Below are 11,537 nucleotides of genomic sequence, written 5' to 3'. Positions count from 1 at the left end.
GACCTCAGTTGCTTCATCTGTAAAATGGAGATAAAGACTGTGAGCCCCATGTGGGACAGGGACTGCGTCCAACCTGATTACCTTGTATCTACCCCAGCACTTAGAACAGAGCTCGACACAGAAAAAGCACTTAGGAAATACCATTATTATGAATTAGTGCATAGCACAGCACTCAGAACACAGTAGCTACTCAGTGAATGCTGTGTCAGGTGGTTGTGGGGTGGAGACTGGAGCACTAAAGGCTATGTGTCCTGTTTCCACACTATCCTGGTTAATAATAGTTTATAACCTTGGTATTGTTAACTGCTTACTGTGTATCAGGCACTGATCTAAGGGCTGGAGTAGATATGAGAGAATAGGTTGGAAATAGTCCCTGCACCACAGTCTTAATCTCCATTTTCCAGATAAGGGAACTGAGGACAGAGAAGTTAAATGACTTGCCCAAGGTCATACAGCAGAGAAATGGTGGAGCCAGGATTAGAAGCCAAGTCCTCCAGGCTCGTAGGCCCAGGCTCTACTCGCTAGGCCATGCTGCTTCTCTAGACTGATGGGATAGATTTCCATTCTACTTCTGGTCAGTTGTGTATTTGGACAGGGTCATTCCCTGTACAAGGGCCTGGATCTCTTCCAGTTTGGCAAGGCCTAGGTTTGTTCCAGCTGGCCATTGTGATGCTGGAGGTAGACTAACCTGGACCAGGGACTGCCTGGGTCGCAGATAATAGTGGTATTTTTTAAGGGCTCACTGTCATGCTAAGCACTGTACTAAGTGCTGGGGTAAATAGTAGATAATCAGATTAGACAAAGTTCCTGTCCATTTGGGGCTCAGAGTCTAAATAGGAAAGAGAAAGATTTACTTCCTGTTTTACGCTGAGGGAATTGGGGCACAGAGAAGTTATGAGGTGTGCCAAAGGTCACCCAGCAGACAAGTCAGGCAGAGTCAGAATTAGAACCCAGGTCCTCTGACTTGCAGGCCCATGCTCTTTCCACTAGGCCACATTGCTTTCAGATTTCCTGATCTTAAAGTCCTCTGGTTTAGATTCTCCCTACTCTACCATCCAGGACCAGCTTGGTGGGGTACTTTGACCCTCTTTCCTCAGCCCAGTCCCACATCCAGAATCTCAGGGTCACTCCCTGGAACACATCCCTCTCAAAGGGATGCACTGGACGGTGAGCCAGGGGCAGAAAAGTTAATGAGAAGACAGAGTTGTCCACTTTTGAAGGTGACATACTGGAGATGAGATGAGATGAGAATCATTGCAGTCTAGTAGAGGACCTGGGTTCAATTCAATTCGATCATATTTATTGAGCGCTTATTGTGTGCACTGTACTAAGTGCTTGGGAGAGTGCAATACAAAAATAAACAGACACATTCCCTGCCTACCAATCAGCTTACAGTCTAGTGGTTCTAATCCTGGCTTTGCCACGTCTGCTGTATGAGCTTGGGGAAGTCATTTTACTTCTTTGTGCCTCAATTTTCTCATCTGTGAAATAGTAATTAAATCCTCCTCCCTCTGATTTAGATTGTGAACCTTGTGTTGACAGGGACTGTATCGGACCTGATTATCCTGTATCTTGGAACAGTGCTTGATCCATAGTGAGCGTAGTTAACAAATATTATATTTTTTAAGGGCACCTCAAACAGGGGAATAGATGAGCCCAAAAGGGTGATATGGGACTGAAAATCTCTTCCATGTTGAAGGCACACAAAGATTGCCCGGTGCCAGCCACTGATATGTTCTATCCAACTGAAGCAACATGGCCTAGTGGAGAGGAAACAGGCCTGGGAGTCAGAGGAGCTGGGTTCGAATCCTCACTCTGCCACTTGTCTGCTGTGTGACCTTGGGCAAGTCACTTTATTTCTTTTTGCCTCAGTTACCTCATCTGTAAAATGAGGACTAATATTGTGACCCCTAAGTGGGACACTGACTGTGTCTAACCTAATTAGCTTGAATCTACCTTAGTGTTAATACAGTGCCTGGCACATAGTAAGCACTTAACAAAATAGTGGCAGTCCCAGGGAGTGGAAATAATTGTCTCTGAGTGTTTCGGGAGGATGGAGGAGAAGCGGTTGAATCTTGAACTGATTCCAACATGTTAGTGGAAGAAGGAAGATTGAGGGTGATGGGAACCAAATGATTTCTGCCTCTGTGGTAGCCTTCAGGCAGTCTCTTGGGTAATTTAATAAATAGATTAAAAAATTTAATCTAACAGCAGCTCCATTTCCCCTAAACCAGTGTTAAACTACTCAACGCTAGTATCTTAGGGCAACGAGCAATGTCTATTAGAACTTACTTTCCTATTTCCAGACCTGCTTAGTAACTTCCAGCTCTATACAAGACTCTGTAATAGATTTTTAATGGAAGGCCAACATCTAAATACAGTTAAAGCTGCCAAATAACTCCAACTATCATTGGCACTAGGATCCAGGCACTCATTCTCAATTTTGTTTAAATGAAAAAACACAGCAGCTCAGGCCTAAATCTGCCCAGTGCCTGGCTGGCATTAGGTCAGAGCAGACGGCTGAGTTATCGCTGTGATTTTAAGCTCGCCTTGGCCTTGTCGAGAAGATACTGGGCTTGTTTAATTCTCCATTCATCTGGAACATGAAACCTCATCTTGGTGAAAAACGTGGATGGTTTTATAGATGGAGTTCAGTAAACTGTAGCGAATATTGCCTGATTTTGAAGATGGGATGAAATTAATGGTATCCTAAGTAATCAATCAGTTGTATTTATTTGAGCGCTTACTGTGTGCAGAGAGCTGTACTAAGTGCTTGAGAGAGTACAAAATAGCCATTAGCAGCATGACCTAGTATATAGATCACGAGCCTGGGAGTCAGAAGGTCATGAGTTCTAATTTCGGCTCTGCCACTTATCTGCTGTGTGACATTGGACAAGTCACTTCACTTTTCTGTGCCTCATTTACCTCATGGGTAAAATGGGGATTATGACTGCGAGCCCCATGTGGGACAGGGACTGTGCCCAACCTGATTACCTTATATCCACCTCAGGGCTTAGTGCCTTGCACATTGTAAGCACTTTACAAATACCATAATTATTATTATTAATTTGTATCTACCCCAGTGCTTAGAACAGAGCTTGGTACATAGTAAACACTTAAATACTATTATTATTAATAATAATAGAGAAGCTAGAGAAGCAGCGTGGCTCAGTGGAAAGAGCTTCGGAGTCAGAGGTCATGATTTCGAATCCCAGCTCTGCCACTTGTCAGCTGTGTGACTGTGGGCAAGTCACTTCACTTCTCTTTGCCTCAGTTACTTCATCTGTAAAATGGGGATTAAGACTGTGAGCCCCATGTGGGACAACCTGATTCCCCTGTGTCTACCCCAGGGCTTAGAACGGTGCTCTGCACATAGTAAGCGCTTAACAAATGCCAACATTATTATTATTATTATCATTATTATTATTGTTTAGCAGTGTTGGTAGACACATTTCCTGCCTACATTGTGCTAATTAGATTAAGAATCTGATGTACTTTATGGGGATTCCTTTTTTTTAGGGCTGGGACAGGCAGCTCAGTTGTCAGAGGCAGTTGGAATGTTGATGATTCACTCGTTTTATTTGATTTCCATGGGGCCAAATATTTACTGGATATTCAAATAAAGTCACATGGGTTTTCAGTGTGGCATAGTGGATATAGAGCACAGGGCACAGGCCTGGGAGTCAGAAGGACCTGGATTCTAATTCCTGCTCTGCCGCTGTTTGCTTTATGACTTTGGGAAAGTCACTTCACTTCTCTGTGCCTCAGTTACTTTTTCTGTAAAATGGGGATTAATTAAATGCACCTGGGAGAGTACAGTATTAAAGAGTTTGTGTCCATGCTCTCTTCCCACAATGAGCTTACAGTCTAGAGGGAGAGACAGATATTAATAAAAATTAATAAATTATGGATATGTTCATAAGTGCTGTTGGGTTGAGGGAAGGGTGAGTAAAGGAGGCTAATTCAGTGTCAAAGGTGATACAGAAAGGAGTGGGAGAAGAGGAAATGAGGGCTCAGTCAGAGAAGACTTCTTGGAGGAGATGTGCTTTCACTAATGCTTTGAAATAGGGGGAGAGTAATTGTCAGTTGGATAGGAGGAGGGAAGACATTCCAGGCCAGAAGCAGGATGTGGGTGGGAGATCAGCAGTGAGATAGACAAGATCAGGGTACAGTGAGTAGATTGGCATTAGAGGATCAAAGTGTGAGATGCGATAGAGAAGTGAGGTAATGTAGGAGGGAGTATGGGGAATGAGTGCTTTAAAGCTGTTTGTAAGGAGTTTTTGTTTGATGTAGAGGTAGATTGACAACAACTAGGAGGTTCTTGAGGAATAGGGAAACATGGACTAAACATTTTTGTAGATAAATGATAAATGATCAGGGCAGCAGAGTGAAGTGTGGACTGGAGTGGGGAGAGGTAGGAGGCAGGGAGGTCAGCAAGGAGACCAGTGCAGTAATCAAGGCAGGGCAGGATTAGCGCTTGGATTAACGTTGAAGCCGTTCAGATGGAGAGGACAGGGTGGATTTTAATGGTGTGGTGAAGGTTGAACCAGCAGAATTTAGTGACAGATTGATTATATGGGTTGAATGAGAGAGATGAATCAAGGACAACCTGATTACCTTCTATCTACCCTAGAGCTTAGAACAGTGCTTGGCACACAGTAAACGTTTAACAAATACCATTATTATTATTGTTATTATGAGACAGAAAGGATAATGGTGCTGTCAACAGTGATGTGAAACCCTGTCATAGGAAGGGCAGGGTTTGGATGGGAAGATGAGGAATTCTGTTTTGGAGATGTTAAATTTGAGGTGTTGTTGGGACATCCAAGTAGAGATGTCCTGAAGGCAGAAGGAAATGCAAAACTGCAGAGAGGAAGATAGATCAGGGCTGGAGATGTAGATTTGGGAATTATTTGCATTGAGATGGTAGTTGAATCCATGGAAATGAATGAGTTCTCCAAGAGAGGGGGTGTAGTTGGGAAATTGGAGGGGACCCAGAACTGAACCAAGAGGGACTCCCACATTCAAGGGATGGGTGACAGAGAATGAACCTGGGAAGAGTCTTAGAATAAGTGGCCAGAAAAATAGGAGGAGAACCAGAAGAGAACAGTGTCAGTGAAGCCAACGTTGGATAATGTTTCCAGGAGAAGGGGGTGACTGAAGGCAGTTGAGAGGTCAAGGAGGATTATGATGGGGTAAAAGCTACTGGATGTGGCAAGAAGGTGATCATTTGTGACCTTTAAGAGGGTGTTTTATGTGGAGTGAAGGGGATGGAAGCCTTATTGCAGTTGGCCAAAGAGAGGACTGGAAGAGAGGAACTGGAGACAGCAGGTTTAGACAACTCACTCAAGGATTTTGGAGAGGAATGGTAGGAGGAAGTTGTGGCGGTAACTGGAGGAAGTAACGGGATCAAGGGATGATTTTTTTAGGATAAAAAATTAAACACATGTTGCCTGTCCTTGCAAAGTTTTTAGTCTAATGTGGAAGACAAGCAGAGAGAAATCACTAAATATACTGTATGTTAAAGAGTATAAGCATCGATTCAAATGATGAAAATGAAAATTAGCAATTACATTAGTACTTGGATAAATGAATGAAAGGAGACAGTGAGGAATTCAGGATTTTGTTAAAGTTGTTTCATTGGCTGAGTAGATAACATCAGGACTTACTTCCCCATGGTTTTGAATTAAGACCCAAGTAGCAAATCCCATTTTTCAGCTCTGGAACTCATTTCATGCATGTGTTCATCATTACTCAGAATCAAATTAAGGCAGTGTATATAAAATGATCACTAAACCTATAACGCGCTCCACTGCTTCTGATAATTTGATCATGCGTCTGACTTCTCCTCATTACTGTCTTAACTTTCTTCGTCAAGTGGGTTCTGACCTTGCTAATTTCTGAGATTTACTGGGTTCAGTCGCCTGTGGATTCTGATGGTAGTTTTTCCATTTACTCAGGAAACATGTCTTCCCTCCATGGATTTTGACATCCAAACCTTGGAAAAAGCCTATTCAGCTCCATATTCTAAGAGTAAGGATGAATTTCCAAGCCACATCAACCACGGGAAATAGAGCAGAATGAGTAGGTGGTTAGAAATACTGACCTTTGTTGGGTCACCACAGGCCAGGGCTGAAATTCCTTCCCTTTCCATGGCCTGACTCACTGCTGACATTTCTATTTTCTTTTTCCCTTCTTGTCACATACTTCTCTGGAGACTTTTCTTTATAAATGCTGAATGTGGAATGTTATGGATAGGATGAGGTAAAGAATTATATGTGTGTGCTTGTGTCTCTGCATGTGTGAACATCTTTTGTCTTCCAATATAATGCTGGTGACATTCGATTTCATCCTTAGTGACACCATATCTACCAAGTCTACTGTATGGTACTTTCTCAAGTGCTTAGTACAGCTCTCTGCACATAGTAGACACTTAATAAATGCCATGATTGACAGTGAAATCCTATTCATGTGCACATACTTAGCTGAAAAGACTCAATTGTTCCCAGTGTTCCTTTCCATATTGTGTGCACATGATAATGGGTTTGATGATGATGTTGGTATTTGTTAACTGCTTACTATGTGCCAAGCACTGTTCTAAGCACTGGGTAGATACAAAGTAATCAGGTTGTCCTACATGGGGTTCACAGACTTATCCCCCATTTTACAGATGAGGTAACTGAGGCAAAGAGATTAAGCGACTTGCCCAAAGTCACATAGCTGACAAGTGGAGGAGCCGGTCCTAGAACCCATGACCTCTGACTCCCAAATCCATGATCTTTCCACTAAGCCATGCTACTTCAGAAAGCACGTAAGCACATATAGTCCTTTACCGCACTGATGTATTTGCTGATTGCAACGTTTCTCTTAGGCTTTAAAGCACTCAATCACCTTGCCCCCTCCTACATTACTTTGCCTTTTTCCTACTACAATCTAACCTGCATAATTTGCTCCTCTAATGCTAACTTATTCACTCTACATTTCCTTATCTATCCTGCCACTGGACTCTAGTCCACATTCTGCCTCTGGCATGAAATACCCTCCTTCTTTGTATCCAAAAGATGATCATTCTCCCCACCTTCCAAGCCTCAATGAAAGCACACATCCTCCATTAGGCCTTCCTTAAGTTCTCATTTCCTCTTCTCCCCTCTTTTATGTGTCACCTTTTCATTTGGATTTGCTCTCTTTATTCACCACTCCCTCAGTCCCACAGCACTTAAGTATATACCCATAATTCATTTATTTATAATTAGTGTATATGTCCCTCTCTAGACTCTAAGCTCGTCTGGGGTAGGGAACGTACCTACCAACTCTGTTATATGTTACTCTTCCAAGTGCTTAGTACAGTGTACTGCATACATTAAGTGCTCAATAAATGCTACTGATTGATAATCGGTCTCCTTGTCTTTCAGTCTTCTAAAATCCATGATTCAAGGAGAGTGACTCTGCTTCTGACTGTTGTGTGTCAGCCTGGTTTGTTGGCTGAAAGGATGGATGGGTGAGCCACAGAGCATTCCTTAAGAGGAGCAGCATGGCCTACTAAAAAGATCCGAGGCCTCGGAGTCACAGGGTCTGAGTTCTAATCCAACCTCATCCACTTGTCTGCTGTCTGACCTTGGGTAAGTCACTTAATTTCTGTGAACCTTAGCTACCTCATCTGTAAAAATGGGATTCAATATCTGTTCTCCCTCCTACTTAGATTATGAGCCCTGTGTGGACAGGGATTGTGAATGACCTGATCATGTTGTATCTTCCCCAGCACTTAGAGCTTGGCACATAGTAAGCATTTAACAAATACAATTGTTTTTATTATTATTATTATAATTATTATTAGGTACAAGAAGAGATTTCCCTGAATGGAGATGATTCAATTGCCATGCATATCTCCTGCCACTGATTTCTATTCTGCCTTGTGATTCCATGATCTTCCATGGTTCTATGATTCCACCTCTCACCCAAAGAGTCGTTATCATCACAGCAAGCTGCAGTAGCATTTACTGAGTGTTTACTGTAGGAGGAATTTTTTTTGAGTGACTGTAGTGTGCAGAACATTTTACTGAGTGCAGAGTATTGTGTTAGGCAATTGGGGCCATGGGGTGGAGGTTGTGATCCCTGCCTTTAATTCTAGTAGTGGAGATAGGCAGACCTAAATGATAAACCCACAAAAGGTAAAACAGGACGAGCATATCAGCAGGTAATGAAAACAAAAATAGGCAATTAAAAAATCAATACAAAAATAAATAAAAAAAATAGAGAATAGGTGACGAGTGCTCAGAATCCCTCCATCAGATTGTAAACTCTTGAAGGCAGGAACCATGACTTTTACTTTAGTTGTGCGGTTTCAAAAGGGCTTAGTACATCGCACTGAACATAGAAGTGCAATAATTGTGGTACTTATTAAGCTCTTCCCATGAGCCAAATACTATAGTAATCACTGGGTTATATACAAGATAATCAGAATCCCACATGAGGATCACAGTCTAAAGAGGTATTGAATTCACATTTTGGGGATAAGGGAACCAAGGCACAGATAAGCGAAGTGATTTTCCAAGGTCACACAGCAGACAAGGGGCAGAATGGGGATTAGAACCTAAGTCCTCTGAGTCCTAGGTGCATGCTCTTTCCATTAGGCCACAGTGCTTCTCGATAATCACTGCTACCCTAAAGGTGGTTGCTAGGATGACCTGATCAGGGAGGTGAAAATCAATGGATTTTTAGCAGGACAATGGAAGAGGTGGCTTTTTAGGAGGCTATGGCATGGAGGAGGGATTGGAAAAATTGGGCAGATTGGATGGTGGGGCAAGTTTCCATGCAGTGGAAAGTCATGAGCAATGGAACACAGCTAGGAGGTTAGGTTGGGAGGAGCAAATCAATCAATCCATTTATCAATCAGTGATAGTGATTGAGTGCTTACTGTGCACTGAGCCCTCTATTATGGGCTTTGTAGAGCATGGGAGAGCTGGGGTGGAGAAGGAAAAGAGAACAGAAGGGTAAGAGGGAAGGAGACTGTGGTTTCCACATTGGCTACTTATTTTCCAGCAGCCCTTGGGCAGTGTTATCTCCCTGGTGGAAGCTTGACTCTAGGCTGGAGAACATTAACCAAGCCAGGAAAATTAATCCTACTCTGGAAGGTGTTGGAATCAATCAATCAATAAATCATATTTATTGACTGCCTACTATGTACAGAGCACTATACTAAGCACTTTGGAGAGTACAGTAACCACAGAATTGGTAGATACATTCCCTGCCCATGAGCTACTCACTTTTGGGGACAAATCAATACTCTTCAGCGCTAAATGACCCACAAAAAATTGTTCTATGAAGTAGGGGTATAATGCCTTTAGCCTTGGAGGTATCTCTCCTGGTAGATTTATGATATGTCCTGAGCTAAAGGCTATTTGAACCAGGGAAAAATAATAAATCAATCAATGCCATTTATTGAGAGCTTACAGTACACTAAGTAATTTTGAAGAATACAGTACAACAGAGTTGGTAGACATGTTCCCTGCCCACAGTGAGCTTACATATAATTTATGGATAATGATGATAATTATTAAGTGCTTACTATGTACTAGGCACTGTACTAAGCGCTGGGGTGGGTACAAACAAACCAGGTTGGACACAGTCCCTGTCGCACATGGGGCCCACAGTCCTAATCCTCATTTAACAGATGAGGTAACCGAGGTCCAGAGAAGTAAAATGACTTGCCCAAGGTTACATAGAAGACAAGTGGTGGAGTCAGGTCCTTCTGACTCCCAGGCCCATGCTCTCTTCAGTAAGCCATGCTCTTCAATAAAAGGGCTGTGGGGTTGAGGGTTGGACAAATACCAAATGCCACCAGGTCACTGATCCAAGCACATAAGATGATGCAGTGGGTGGGTGATTCTACTGTAAGGTGACCCACCCTTTTTTATGGTATTTGTTAAGCACTTACTATTGCCAGGCAGATAGTAGACATGTTGGGGGGTAATATCATGGTGGTATGTGTTAAATGCTTACTATGTGCAAAGCACTCTTCTAAGCGCTGGGGGGATACAAGGTGATCAGGTTGTCCCACGTGGGGCTCTCAGTCTTTATCCCCATTTTATAGATGAGGGAACTGAGGCCCAGAGAAGTTAAGTGACTAGCCCAAAGTCAAACAGCTGGCAAGCGGTGGAGCTGGGATTTGAACCCATGACCTCTGACTCCTGAGCCTGGGCTCTTTCCACTGATCCAACGCTGCTTCTCTAATAATACACGATAATAAAACTCACAGTCTTAATCCCCATTTTACAGAGGAGCTAAGGTCCAGAGAAGTCAAATGACTTGCCCAAAGTCACACAGCAGACAAGTGGTGGAGCTAGGATTAGAACCCTAGAAAAGCAGCGTGGCTCAGTGGAAAGAGCATGGGCTTTGGAGTCAGAGGTCATGAGTTCGAATCCCAGCTCTGCCACTTGTCAGCTATGTGACTGTGGGCAAGTCACTTAACTTCTCTGGGCCTCAGTGACCTCATCTGTAAAATGGGGATTAAGATTGTAAGCCCCATGTGGGACAACCTGATTCCCCCGTGTCTCCCTCAGCGCTTAGAACAGTGCTCTGCACATAGTAAGCGCTTAACAAATACCAACATTATTATTATTAACCCAGTTCCTTCTGACTACTAGGCCCATGCTCTATCCACTAAGCAATGCTGCTTCTCTGAGATTTCTGTCCTCATGAGATTTCTGAACACTCAGGGACTCTGAATGAGATGGCTAGTTTCCTTCAGAAACAAAATTCTTACATGCTTGGGTTTGTTTCAAAATTCTCAAAACTTCCAAACTGCCTGCAGTGGCTGAACATATTGCATGCCAAACAGACTCCCGCTGTGCTAGCCTTTTGGATTCTCTACAGCGCAACAACGGTTTAGATTTCACCCAGGAATTAGGAGGATGTTGTTTTCCTGCTCATCAAATCCCCCAATTCGCCCTGATTTTGGAGACTGATCTCTGAAAGTGTTTGACTTTGATATTGTCTCCAGCCTCTCCCCTCTCCAGTCTACATAGTTCAATCTGCCGCTTGGATCATTTTTCTAAATTTCCATTCAGCACACATCTCCCCACTCCTCAAAAACCTTCAATCGTTACCCATTCCTCTCCTCATCAAGCACAGACTCCTGACCTCTGGCTTTAAGGCTCTAATAATGATGATGGTATTTGTTAAGCACTTACTATGTGTCAAGCACTGCTGTGGTAGATCCAAACTCATCAGGTTGGACACATTCCCTGTCCTACATCGGGCTAACATTCTTAATTCCCATTTTACGGATGAGGTAACAGGCCCAGAGAAGTGAAGTCTTCTGACTCCCAGTCCAATGCTCTTTCCACTAGGCCTCACTGCTTCCTTATTATTTATAGTTTTATTAAGCTGTTACTGTGTGCAGAACATGATACTAAACATTGAGATGGAGTTTACAAGTGGGAATAACACCCAGATCGTGTTTCTCGAGGGGCTTACAATCCATGAAATAATATGCCCAAGCCCTCTTTACTAAGAGAGTGATCCCACCTAAGGAAAGA

The sequence above is a fragment of the Ornithorhynchus anatinus genome, chromosome 3 (assembly GCF_004115215.2).
Source record: "Ornithorhynchus anatinus isolate Pmale09 chromosome 3, mOrnAna1.pri.v4, whole genome shotgun sequence".
NCBI lineage: Eukaryota > Metazoa > Chordata > Mammalia > Monotremata > Ornithorhynchidae > Ornithorhynchus > Ornithorhynchus anatinus.
The sequence above is the reverse complement of the archived record's forward strand: the minus strand, read 5'-3'. Positions refer to the sequence as shown.